Genomic DNA, 13,335 nt, shown 5'->3' with positions numbered 1-13,335 from the left:
GTTGGACTGCCAGACTCCGCTGTAATGGGCTCCAGACGATCCCGGATAGTTCGGGGGCCAGTACCGGAGGATTACTTCGTGAGTCCTTCCTCCCTGTGCTCTGTTGTGTGAGTCCCTATGACTTAAAGCTACACGGAGACCTCTGTCCATTGGGGTGGGTATGTTCCTTGTCCCATCTAACAGGCAGCGCAAGTCCATTGGTGGGCCGCCCTATGATCATGGCTCCTGGCTCTATATGCTGCTTTGCCCTGGGCGCTGTTGTGGGCCAGACGACTTGTATTCCTCTGCCTTGCGGATTCTGTTGGCAGGCCTTGAAGTGCCCACCAGCCTAGGGCTCCGCATCCTGAAATGTGCGCCGGTGCTGAGGGAGCTATGAGCTCTCCCCTCAGCAACCATATTCTCCTGCGTTTCCCTGCGTTCCCGGTAGTAACTGGACTGACTAAGTGTGTGTATGGCTCCTGCTCCCCAGATCAGTCGCCCTGCCCACTCGAGCCCCAGAGTTAGTGTGTGGGAGGCCCCAGACGATATGGTGAACATCCTAAATGACCTTACCTTACCCCGTCCCAGTGAGAGGGCAACTAGCTTATGTGGATGTTGTGAACCGGCACCGACCTCCTTCTTATGATGAGTACCAAACCTTTGGTGAGATGCAGTACCCTGTGGTGACTGAATCCTCAGGGGCGCCACACATTCTCATGGTCACGTTATGGACATTCCAGGCTCTAACATCAGCGAATCCTCACAGTGCACAGTACGCACAATGTGAGGATTCACAAGTCTGCAGTTACAGAATGAAACATAGAGGGACTCAAGACTTGTGGATTTAGACTGTGCAACTCCTTTAAAGATGTTAATCCTGAACAGGTTTGCTGGAATGTAGAGTCCAACATCGCAGTCTTCTCATATTGCACCCATCACAAGCGTTGCAGTAAATAATACATATAAGTACTAAACAAATACATGAACTGCAAAATTGGCATCCTCTCTCTTGATACAGGGTGGAGTCTAAAATTGTTGTTTTGCAAGGTCTATGAAACAAATCTTGGCATACTGCAAACTACAGAACTAACATCAGATAAATGTCCTGTCAAGGTTCTGCTCATTCCACTTAAAAATCAGCAAAAAAGAAAACCTAGCCTTAACGAAGGACAGCAAAAAGTGAGTAGAAGTATCAGATACCATGAAATGCTCCAATATATAAAAGGTACCGGGACAATGTGTACTTTATAGATTTTACTATTCCACAATTAACCTCTAGTAATCTTCTGTAACCTACCAGACTGTACAGGATCTTTCTTGCGAACATTTAATAATTAAACAATATTCTAAGACACTATACCGTATTTTTAGTAATATGTTTCCTAAACTAACTAGGATACAATGGAGACATTGTTACTACCGTAGCAGTTGTAAATGTAATATATACAGAAGGTGCATTAATTTATGCAATGTCTTTCATGATCCTATAAACCACAGATCAATGACATTGTTAGATATAAATAGCAGAACAAAAAAAAAGTTAAAAAAAAAAGTGTTAAAGAGAGAAAGCCTTAATTGTACAACCCTTAAATTAAAGAACAATAGGGAATAGACACAAGGGAACGGGAGCTCAGTAACTTTCCATGCAAAAGGTTATGCAAAATATTAATTCTCTCAACGGATCCCAAGCTGCGGGATAACAAGTCACAAACTGGAATATTATGCCTTATTTTTCCTTGTATATGTAACTAATTTTACAGCATTGATAAATCCAACAATTTAAATGTTGACTTTTCCTATTTTTATGTGCATCTCTAATATGGCAAACACACTAAAATATTAGGAATCTGCCCTATATGGCTACCGTATGTCTTTATTCAGTTTATTGTTTGATAGGATATATTTTATGTAAGCAAGAGTGATCTCAAAATTGAAAAAGAATAGCCATCAAGGAAAAAACACCCAAAGTTACCACGTAAAGGGATTTTTTTGGGTGCCCATATAATTATGAAGAAATGTCATAATTTACTTGGTGTTAAAATTCTGCATATTTTCTGGGCTGTTACATGTTGTCATGTGACAAAAAAACTGCTTACTTTTTGCTACAGTTCATGCAAAGCACAGAGTACAGAGATTTCCAGTCTGTGCTTTCAACCTAACATACTGTCAGTCAAGTATAACCCTGCATGCAGCAAGCACAGCTCAGCCAGCACATCTGAGAGCAGTGTGCTCTAAATGCTGATGTCATGGAGGACGTGGGATGTGATTCTCAACAAGTTGTGATTGGAAATGTATACAGCTTCTTCAGATCTGTTGTGACCGCGGGAGCGTGCGCGGTCACAACAGGACTGGAGAACAGCTGATCTTACCGAATAGCTGCAGCAGACGATATCGTGGCAGACGTCTGCTGCAGCTAATCGGGGTAAGATCAGCTGTGCTCCAGTCCTGTTGTGACACCGCGCGCGCTCCCGCGGTCACAACAGACCTGAAGAAGCGAGGGCGCATGCGCCGCCCTCTCATGCACAATAATACTGTGGGCTTCAGAAACATGGCGCCGGAGATGAGCGCTATGCGCAGGCACTAACTCCGACGACGTGTGACAGAAGAGTAGAAATTTACATACAGCCAGAGAGAGGGAGGAACAGGCGGCGGGGGGGGGGGGGGGGCGGGAATACACGTGCATAACCCGCTCGGACATTAGCAGCAGAGGTTCACACGTCAATCAAAAAGATGAAGATTTTTCAAACTTTATAAACATGGATTTCACAGCCTACACATCCGAGCTGCCCACTAATGGTATGTATACAATGTGCCTGATAGTGTGAGTACTGCACTGGCTGCACCTTATACACGAAAATCCTGATGTTTGGTTACCTTTAAACATTTAAACAACATATGTACATCATAGGCGTGGGGTGATGATCCAACCACCTATTACACCAAGGACTGATAGATAAAGCCTAAAGCCTAAAGATCAATATATCTGATGACATATGACTGACCAGCTTTGTACATTCTTTTGTTATAGTGAATGTTGTCTCTCTGGTTTGGAAAATCCCTTTAAAAAAAAGTATATAACTTTATATATATAAATATATAATATACAAAATATAAATATATACTATATATACTGTGTATATATATATATATATATAGATTAGGGGATAATGAAAAAACCACGGTATTGGCTGCGCTGCTATTAAAGTTCATAAAGATGATGGTATTGTTCCAAAAAACTTTTTTTATTGCAAGATTATAAGCCACAACGCGTTTCGGGGTTAAATATTCCCCCTTCCTCAGGTAGCCTCAGGAAGGGGGAATATTTAACCCCGAAACGCGTTGTGGCTTATAATCTTGCAATAAAAAAAGTTTTTTGGAACAATACCATCATCTTTATGAACTTTAATAGCAGCGGAGCCAATACCGTGGTTTTTTCATTATCCCCTAATCCATTCTCCTTCTCCTTCCTGGAGTGCACGGGGCTGCTGCAGCTATTCCAAGACTCTGCCTGAATCACATCAAGCCTCTGAAGGGCCGGTGAGTCACCGACATCTGTTCTACGGGTCCGTCCACCACAGAGGAGGAGCTGCAGCTCAGCACTGGTCTGACGGCTGTGTTCTCCATGTGGGATATCGATCGTGTGAGCGGCGGCCTGAGCTGGAAATACTGCGGGCTGGAAAGGACGAGATCCCCGCTGATGCCATAGTGGTACACCGTGTACCTCCCTTCGGCTGTCTCCCCAGTGTTGTACCTGACGTACAACAGGATCAGGTGAGTGTGACCATCACACTGCACACGCAATAAGCTATCATTAGATTTTACACAGGAGCGCACCCTCTTTTTTCTTTTATATATATATATATATATATATATATATATATATATATATATATATACAGTATATATATAATATACATTGTATATATATATATATATATTATATATATGTGTGTATATATATATATATATATATATATATGTACAAAAATCATTCTTTCTCTGGATGACCATTGTTTGGGGTTTTTTTTTATAGTAGTTTTTATTGACTTATATATAGGTCAACAGATTATATTAGTTAACATAAGCCCAATGCAATCATATGCTATATAAAAAACGTATAGAAGAGCTGTTCATTATCTTTGCAGTGGTACTAAGGGAACGTTGACCACATACTGTTGAATTCCTTCACCCATTGGAATTATCATTTTTGGATCCATCAAACACAAAATTATTCAAAAAAGCTATGTCAATTATTTCCAGCAGGATTTCTACAAATTGTTAGTATTAGATGACACATAATGATTAAATATTTGAGATTCAATGATAATTTGGACTCTCAGAGGACAGATGAAGGTCATTCACCTATACAACATTGGGCTTCTTCAATATTACGTTGACCTGCGTCACATAAGTACTGTATACCTCACAATGTATGTTTTTGTGGGATGTTCCTGTATAAATAAGACAGTCAACTGTCGTATACTAAACAGTAAAAAAAAGCATACTGATGTGTATTAGTGTGTCAGAGGCCATTAGGACACTCAGAATATATAATATATCGTAGCTCCTCTCACAAGAATTTCAGGTTTGTCCCTGCTTTAAAGACACTCCTTTTCTGCTAATCCTCCGATCAGACGTTGTATACACGTGCTTATGTTGGCTTCCAGCAGAGAGGTTTTCCAGGATTAGAAAAACCTGATGTCTGGTTCTCACAATATTACCTTTAGAAAAAAATTATAAAATCACAGATCAATAACACAAGTTGCTTTGTAATTTTACTAAACATGACTGCAGATATAACAACACAAAATGTATTGGTTATTGTCACTATTAGGGACTGTTGCGTTGTGGACAGCTGAACAAATAGGTTGAGACGTACAGTGGGTACAGAGAGTAGTCAGACCCCTTTAAATTTTTCACTCTTTGTTTCATTGCAGCCATTTGGTAAATTCAAAAAAGTTCATTTTTTTTCTCAGTAATGTACACTTTACACCCCATCTTGACAGAAAAAAACAGAAATGTAGAAATTTTTGCAAATTTATTAAGCAAAAAAACTGAAATATCACATGATCATCATAAGTATTCAGACCCTTTGCTCAGTATTGAGTAGAAGCGCCTTTTGAGCTAGTAGAGCCATGAGTCATCTTGGGAATGATGCAACAAGTTTTTCACACCTAGATTTGGGGATCCTCTGCCATTCTTCCTTGCAGATCCTCTCTAGTTCCGTCAGGTTGGATGGTGAACGTTGGTGGACAGCCATTTTCAGGTCTCTACCGAGATGCTCAACTGGGTTTAAGTCAGGGCTCTGGCTGGGCCAGTCAAAAATGGTCATAGAATTGTTCTGAAGACACTCCTTTGTTATTTTAGCTGTGTGCTTAGGGTCATTGTCTTGTTGGAAGGTGAACCTTCAGCCAAGTCTGAGGTCCAGAACACTCTGGAAGAGGTTTTCTTCCAAGATATCTCTATACTTGGCTGCATTCTTTTTTTTCTTCAATTGCACCCAGTCGTCCTGTCACAGCAGCTGAAAAACACCCCTATAGGATGATGCTGCCACCACCATGTTTCACTGTTGGTATTGTATTGAGCAGGTGATGAGCAGTTTCTGTTTTCTCCATACATACCACTTAGAATTATCACCAAAAAGTTCTATCTTTGTCTCATCAGACCAGGGAATCTTATTTCTCATAGTCTGGGAGTCCTTCAAGTGTTTTGTTTTTTTTGCAAATTGTATGTGGGCATTCTTATGTCTTGCACTGAGGAGAGGCTTCCGTCGGGCCACTCTGCCATAAAGGCCTGACTGGTAGAGGGCTGCAGTGATAGTTGACTTTGTGGAACTTTCTCCCAGCTCCCTACTGCATCTCTGGAGCTCAGCCACAGTGCATCTTTGGGTTCTTCTTTACCTCTCTCACCAAGGCTATTCTCCCAAGATTGCTCACTTTGGCTGCATGGCCATTTCTAGGAAGAGTTCTGGTGGTCCCAAACTTCTTTCATTTAAGGATTATGGAGGCCACGGTGCTCTTAGGAACCTTAAAGGGAACCTGTCATCAGAAATTTAGCTTGAAACCTAAAAGTTTCCCCCTCTGCAGCTCGTGGGCTGCATTCTAGCAAGGTTCCTATACTTTTTGTGGCCCCTTTTAAATCAAATTAAATACTTTATAAACTTGTACCTTTTGCTATGTAATTTTGTAAATCGTCCATGGGGGTGGGCTCTCTGCTGACCGTTGCTGTTCCTCCAGCAGATTTACGCCGCCCCCCAACGCTGAATTTCATATCTCAGGACGCCGCCCCTGGGCGCCCGTGGTCCCGCGCATGTGCTGTGCAGTTGCGCAGAACGCTGGAGGCAGTGGGGGAAAGTGCGTCCACGAGATTATGGGCGGGCACTTGTGATGCAATCACAGCGCTGCCCATAATCTCGTGCTTGTGACACACATCACTAGCGATCCTGGCGTGGGCGGAACCTCGGGCGCAGTGGGCACCGTCCTGATGGATGAAATGGAGCATGGGGGGACGGCGTCAATGTGCTGGAGGAACAGCAACGGTCACCAGAGAGCCCGCCCCCATGGACGATTTACAAAATTTACATAGCAAAAGGTACAAGTTTATAAAGTATTTAATTTGGTTTAAAAGGGGCCACAAAAAGTATAGGAACCTTGCTAGAATGCAGCCCACGAGCTGCAGAAGGGGAAACTTTTAGGTTTCAAGCTAAATTTCTGATGACAGGTTCCCTTTAAGTACTGCAAAAATTCTTTTGTAACCTTGGCCAGATCTGTGCCTTGCCACAATTCTGTCTCTGAGCTCCTTGGGCAGTTCCTTTGACCGCATGATTCTCATTTGGTGTGACATGCACTATGAGCTGTGAGGTCTTATATAGACAGGTGTGTGCCTTTCCAAATCAAGTCCTATCAGTTTAATTAAACACAGCAGGACTCCAATGAAGAAGTAGAATGATCTCAAGGAGGATCACAAGGAAATGGACAGCAATGTTAATTAAATATGAGTGTCTGAGCATAGGGTCTGAATACTTATGTTCATGTGATATTTCAGTTTTTCTTGTTTAATAAATTTGTAAAAAAATGTTACATTTCTGTTTCTTTTCTGTCAAGATGGGGTGCAGAGTGCACATTAATGAGAGGAAAAAAATAAGTTTTGACTTTACCAAATGGCTGCATTGAAACAAAGTGAAAAATTTGAAGGGGTCTGAATACTTTCTGCACCCACTGTACTCGCGACGTCACTGGGTTGTGTAGTTGGAGCACAGGAAAGTGAGTTGCTGCCTCATTTGTTATTTTCATGCAGCACAAACAACTGGACAGAAAAATGTTATTAGTGGAACATGCTCTTAAAGTGGTTGGCAACAAGAGGATAACCCTTTTTTTCCAGTGTTTTTGGATGATAGGTTTCTATCTTCCAAGGTTGCGCTGGGTTAGAATAATAAAATCAGATCTTACTTATCCTCTTTGGATCCAGTGCTACCTTTCCGCCACTACATCGTTCACTGTTTATTGGCTGAGGCAATGACAAAAGTACAACTTGTAGACTATGAACCTTCGCGGAAGGGTCCTCTCTCCTCCATTACCTCTCTATGACTCGTATTGTTCATGAGTATTGTGTGCCGCCCCTGAAGCGGATCGAACCGCTCGGATCCGGGGTTGGTGATTACTTGTGGCTCTAGGGTCTCCGGACCCAGGGACTAGGGGCCACTCTAAAATGACGAAGGGGATTATTTACAGGGGAGAGGTATATATAGTTCGTGACGCCACCCGTGGTGTACGTTAATTGGGAATACCTGGGGTGTTGGAGTGGGGCAGCAAGATGACGTTACTATCCACGGGTAGGGAAAGGCACTGGGACTCTGGATGGTGCTATGGGATGCAGGGGGAGCGCAGGCTCGCTGGTTGCAGGGGTTAATCTGGTACTCTTTTTTTATTTAACCTACATTAGACCTGCATTTTAATACAAGCATGTCAAAGAGACAAAGAAATCCAAGAATTAATTACATTTTTATTAACATGATACAAAAAACATTAAATTTATCACATGATTAGAGATGGGTATCAAAGGACACACAGTTAAAAATTAACCCCTTAAAAACACTGAAAAAATCCTGGAGCAGTGTGGTTAGTAAGCTATTATATAAGGGTGGTCAGAAAAAGAATTATACAATCAATTGGATATACCAAACATATTATTCCAAATTGACAACCTGACAGTCTTAAAGGTGAACTTATTCACTAATAATGGGATTTCAATTTTAAAGTGACAGTGCCTTAAAAAGTACATACTGTATATTCCCTAAGGGGCGACACATTAGCTTCTCAAGTACTTCATTAATCATATACAGGAACATCACTGCAGCCTCACATATACAGTACAGACCAAAAGTTTGGACACACCTCCTCATTCAAAGAGTTTTCTTTATTTTCATGACTCTAAAAATTGTAGATTCACATTGAAGGCATCAAAACTATGAAATAACACATGTGGAATGAAATACTTAACAAAGTGTGAAACAACTGAAAATATGTCTTATATTCTAGGTTCTTCAAAGTAGCCACCTTTTGCTTTGATTACTGCTTTGCACAGTCTTGGCATTCTCTTGATAAGCTTCAAAAGGTAGTCACCAGAAACGGTTTTCCAACAGTCTTGAAGGAGTTCCCAGAGATGCTTAGCACTTGTTGGCCCTTTTGCTTTCACTCTGCAGTCCAGCTCACCCCAAACCATCTCGATTGGGTTCAGGTCTGGTGACTGTGGAGACCAGGTCATCTGGTGTAGCACCCCATCACTCTCCTTCTTAAGCCCGCTTTACACGCTGCGACATCGCTCAAGCAAACTCATTGGGGTCACGGAATTTGTGACGCACATCCGGTTGCTTTAGTGATGCCATTGCGTGTGACACCTTTGAGCGATTTTGCATAGTTGCAAAAACGTGCAAAATCGCTCATCGGTGACATGGGGGTCCATTCTCGTCCCGCTCATCTCCGCCCCTCCGCTTCTATTGGGCGGCGGTTCAGTGACGCAGCTGTGACGTCGCTGTGACGCTTAGAAAGGAGGAGTTTCGCCGGTCACAGCGACATTGCAGGGCAGGTAAGAAGTGTGACGGGTCTGTTCGATGTTGTGCGCCACGGGCAGCGATTTGCCCATGTCGCACAACCGATGAGGGCGGGTACCCACGCTAGCGATATCGGTCACGATATCGCAGCGTGTAAAGCGGCCTTACATCAAATAGCCCTTACACAGCCTGGAGGTGTGTTTGGGGTCAATGTCCTGTTGAAAAATAAATTATGGTCCAACTAAACGCAAACCGGATGGAATAGCACGCCGCTGCAAGATGCTGTGGTAGCCATGCTGGTTCTGTATGCCTTCAATTTTACATAAATCCCCAACAGTGTCAACAGCAAAGCACCCCCACACCATCAAACCTCCTCCTCCATGCTTCACGGTAGGAAACAGACATGTAGAGTCCATCCGTTCACCTTTTCTACAAAGACACGGTGGTTGGATACAAAGATCTCATTTGGACTCATCAGACCAAAGCACAGATTATCACTGGTCTAATGTCCATTCCTTGTGTTCTTTAGCCCAAACAAGTCTCTTCTGCTTGTTGTCTGTCCTTAGCAATGGTTTCCTAGCAGCTATTTTACCATGAAGGTCTGCTGCACAAAGTCTCCTCTTAATAGTTGTTCTAGAGATGAGAAGGTGTGTCCAAACTTTTGGTCTGTACTGTATGAACACAAAAATACATGGCACAATGTAATTTTGAGATTCCCCATATATAAAGATTCCCATGCTTAAATCAAATTAACCCCAAATTAACCCCATGCACCATCATACAGCCCTGCAAAACAGGAGGAAGGAGGGGAAAGCCAGGGGCACCAAGCTGCCAGGAAACAATTTGGCAAAATAGTTAATCTGGCACTCACTCAGCAAATAAGCAGATGCTGACAACAGGGTAAACCAAGTCTCTGACTGCCGCTACCTGTTGAGGGGAGCTCGTCCGGGTCCCGTCCCCTGCAGCACTGCCTGGTGGTCCGCGACCTGCCTCCTGGCTCAAATTTAAAGTGTGCTTTGTGGCCCGTCAGCTTGGAGCTTTCCGGGCCCAGCTCTCCACTATAGCTAAGTGAAGAAGCCTGCTCTCACTCAGGGGCTCATGCTTGGGATTTCAGTGGAAACAGTCCATAAAGGCTCTGTCCTCTGCAGGTTAATAGGCCACGGGTGTGCCTGACAGGGTGTGGTGCAAGGTGTATCTAGCATTTGTGAATCCTGGTGGAGGCAGTACTGCAGGATAGCGACCTAGAACCATGGGGGTTGAATCCTGCACTGAAGAGAAAGAGCGTGCAGTACCCTGTGATGACCTGAATAGTCCAGGGGCGTCACATTCCCCCTTGGTTAAACGTAGCTCGTCCCCGAGCTACAGGACATCCAGAGGTTTATTTTGTAACTGAAAAAGAGGAAAATAACACTTTTTTTAACACTTTACATCCCTCACAGGGGAGGCACATTACTTAAACGTTTCAACTATAAAAACTCTTGGAGTTCATCTTTTGTAAAAACCCGTGGAACGCTACCGGTTGTATTGATAGCGGGGACTCAACCTACTCCGTTGCAGCCCCTTCCTGCGACAGTCCAGTTCCAACGTCCCGGATCTCATTACCCCGCCACCCAAACAAATCTTACCCGCTACATTCCTACTTGGGGTCTGTGACAGGGTTAAAGTCCCGGATTTAAAAGGATGACTGTGGTAGGCACAGGAGGTGCAACTTATTTACAATAGCACAAGTCCGTGCTGGCCGCAACCAGTCCCGCAGCCATGGTCTATTTTTACCACTAAAATACAGAGAAAAGAAAACGGAGTCCATGCACCAGGTGCAAACATTATACAAACTTCTTCAATTACGTGAGGTACTCAGTTGATTAAAACCCGGTAATCATCATTTTTCACATAAACATTACTTATCATTTTTCAAGAAAATAACAAACTAAGAAAAATAATAAAAGAAAGCACAGTATATACATTAACTTTAGATAGCATTAGTACCGCTGCCATCAATTCTTGTAATTTATGGCGGAGGCTGGCATGATCTGCTCATCAATCATGACAAGCCTTTTTACATCTAAGGCATACCAGCCCCGCTCTCCACAATGCCGAGTGTACAAAACCACCTCTCCCAGTTACAGGTTACGGCTCGGCTGCCCCCTCGGGAGATGCTCCTCAATATCTCTTCGGGACACAAACATCCCAGCCATGAAGCCCGCTTACCGGACAAACCCCCATCCTCGGTCGTGGTCAAACCGCTCTACAAGACCACGTTACAGCGGCCCTCTGACTCGGGAAGTGGCATTCCTCGGAATCTCTTTCTCTTTTTGGGTGGAGGCAGCAATCTCCCGTCACCGCTGATCTCGGGTCGTCACTTCCAGATGCAGTTTCTGCAGTTGCCGTTCTCTTTCCCAGTAAGGGGCGTCAGCGTCTGGCCTCGCTGGTATCTCTCGTAGGTGGACTCCAGCGACCCCAGCAGCCGCTGGGATGCTGCACGGCGGCAGAGCTGGTGGCCCCGCAGGCTCCGCCTCCGCTTTGATGGACAAAGGAACCAACTGCTCCGCAGCCGGGGATGCAGAGTCCGGGTGCTCCGTATCGGGGTATGGGCCCGGTGATTCAGCCAAGTCTGGTCAGGCCGGTGTTGGGGTAACTGCTGTTGTGGCCTGGTTAGATGGTAGATCCAGAGGCTCTGCAATCTGTGACTCATAAACGGGGACTGGAGGTTATGCTGCCGGTGCTGGAGTTGGCAGCTCGGCGTTGGATGCTTGCAGCGGATGGGGGCAGACAGGATCCCACAGCCGTATAGGCCGGGTCAACCGGGGCTGGGTAACTGCTTACCCATTCCTCGCGTGGGACTTCAATCTCACAGGCTCGCACAGCCATTGCCAGGCTCCTCATCTCTTCCCTCGAATGATCCAGAATAAAGAGGAACTGCGTCCGCATCCTCCTGCAGAGTTGCTCGGTTTCCTGTTCTATCCAGGCCGCGATTCCAGGAGCAGTGCGCTCTGGTGACCAGTCTCGTGCCACCATCTTGCCTCTGCGATGCCCAGGAGCGTTATGGCAGAGTCCTGGCGTCCCAGCTCCACTTTCGCTGCTCTATGCCGTCACGCCCCCTCAGTTTTCACCAGCCACTCACTTCTGCGCTGGGGCACTCTGGGAACTTCCGGTTCCTGCCAAACTCTCAGGAAGAAGGGCAGGGCTTCGGCTTCGCTCACTTTTGGTCTGCAAGATGGCGTTTTCGTGCCAAAGATGGCGGAAAATGGCGGGAACGATACTCTGACACCGTAGCTTCGCGTTTCAAGGCGCAGGTCACCCAGGTTAGTGGGCCTAGTCCATATCCTGTTCAAGACGCCAGAAATTTGAGGTGTGCTACCCCTGCAGCAGATCGAACCGCTCGGATCCAAGGTTTGTAATTACTCGTGGCTCGAGGGTCTCCGGACCCGGGGGCTAAGGGCCACTCTCAAATGAAGAAGGGGATTATTTACAGGGGATAAGTATACATAGTTTGTGACACCACCCCTGGTGTACGGTAATTGGGAGTACCGCCGCTGCCGTTGGGAGTACCCGGGGTGTTGGTGGGGCAGCAAGATGACGTTACCCTCCACGGGTAGGGGAAGGCCATGGAACTCTGGATGGTGCTATGGGATGCAGGGGGAGGGCAGGCTCGCTGGTTGCAGGGGTTAATCTGGTACTCACTCAGCAAATAAACAGACTCTGACAAGAGGGTAAACCAAGTCTCTGACTGCCGCTGCCTCTTGAGGGGAGCTCGTCTGGGTCCCGTCCCCTGCAGCACTGCCTGGTGATCCATGACCTGCCTCTTGGCACAAATTTAAAGTGTCCTTTGTGGCCTGTCAGCTTGGAGATTTCTGGGCCCAGCTCCCCACTATGGCTAAGTGAAGGAGCCTGCTCTTAGGGGCTCATTCTTGGGATTTCAGTGGGCCGCTTGTTTGGAAAGCCCTATCCCCCTTGTTGCGCTAGTGCCCCCGATCTCTGAGCTTCATGGGAACAGTCCATAAAGGCCCTGCCCTCTGCAGGTTAATTGGCGGGTCACCTGAAGCTTCTCCCCGACCTAGGGTCCGTGTACCCCGTCGTGCCTTTGGACCCGGACCGATGATTAGGCCCAGGCTGCTGACCATCCTCCAAGACAGGTCCCAGGCACCTAGCCTCAATCCACTGCGACCGGGTGTCCGACTCCTCTAGGTCTAGATCACCGTCTGCGACCTAGTCTGCTTCTCCCCTGGGAGCTACAACTCCCAGCTTCCTCAGAGGTCCTCACCGCTCGAGGGCTACCACTGAACTGACTTGACACCTCCCACCTCCTG

At 45.5% G+C, this 13,335-nt stretch overlaps 1 protein-coding gene across 2 annotated transcripts in view; it reads left to right on the top strand.

Moving 5' to 3' along the window:
- Nucleotides 1-1,062: 1,062 nt before the first annotated feature.
- The window catches only part of LOC142250139 (flavin-containing monooxygenase 3-like), a 49,661-nt gene continuing 37,388 nt past the window's right edge, over nt 1,063-13,335 (top strand). The window contains exon 1 of one of the 2 annotated variants that reach the window (XM_075322249.1): nt 1,063-1,158. The gene's annotated coding sequence lies outside the window, so the exon portion shown is untranslated. Of the gene's footprint in view, nt 1,159-3,462; nt 3,751-13,335 lie in introns of those variants that run through there. The other variant, XM_075322250.1, reaches the window with a different exon arrangement.

This window comes from Anomaloglossus baeobatrachus, chromosome 8 (genome assembly GCF_048569485.1).
Source record: "Anomaloglossus baeobatrachus isolate aAnoBae1 chromosome 8, aAnoBae1.hap1, whole genome shotgun sequence".
In the NCBI taxonomy this organism is placed as follows: Eukaryota; Metazoa; Chordata; class Amphibia; order Anura; family Aromobatidae; genus Anomaloglossus; species Anomaloglossus baeobatrachus.
Note: the sequence above shows the minus strand (reverse complement) of the source record. Positions and strands in the feature narration are given on the sequence as shown.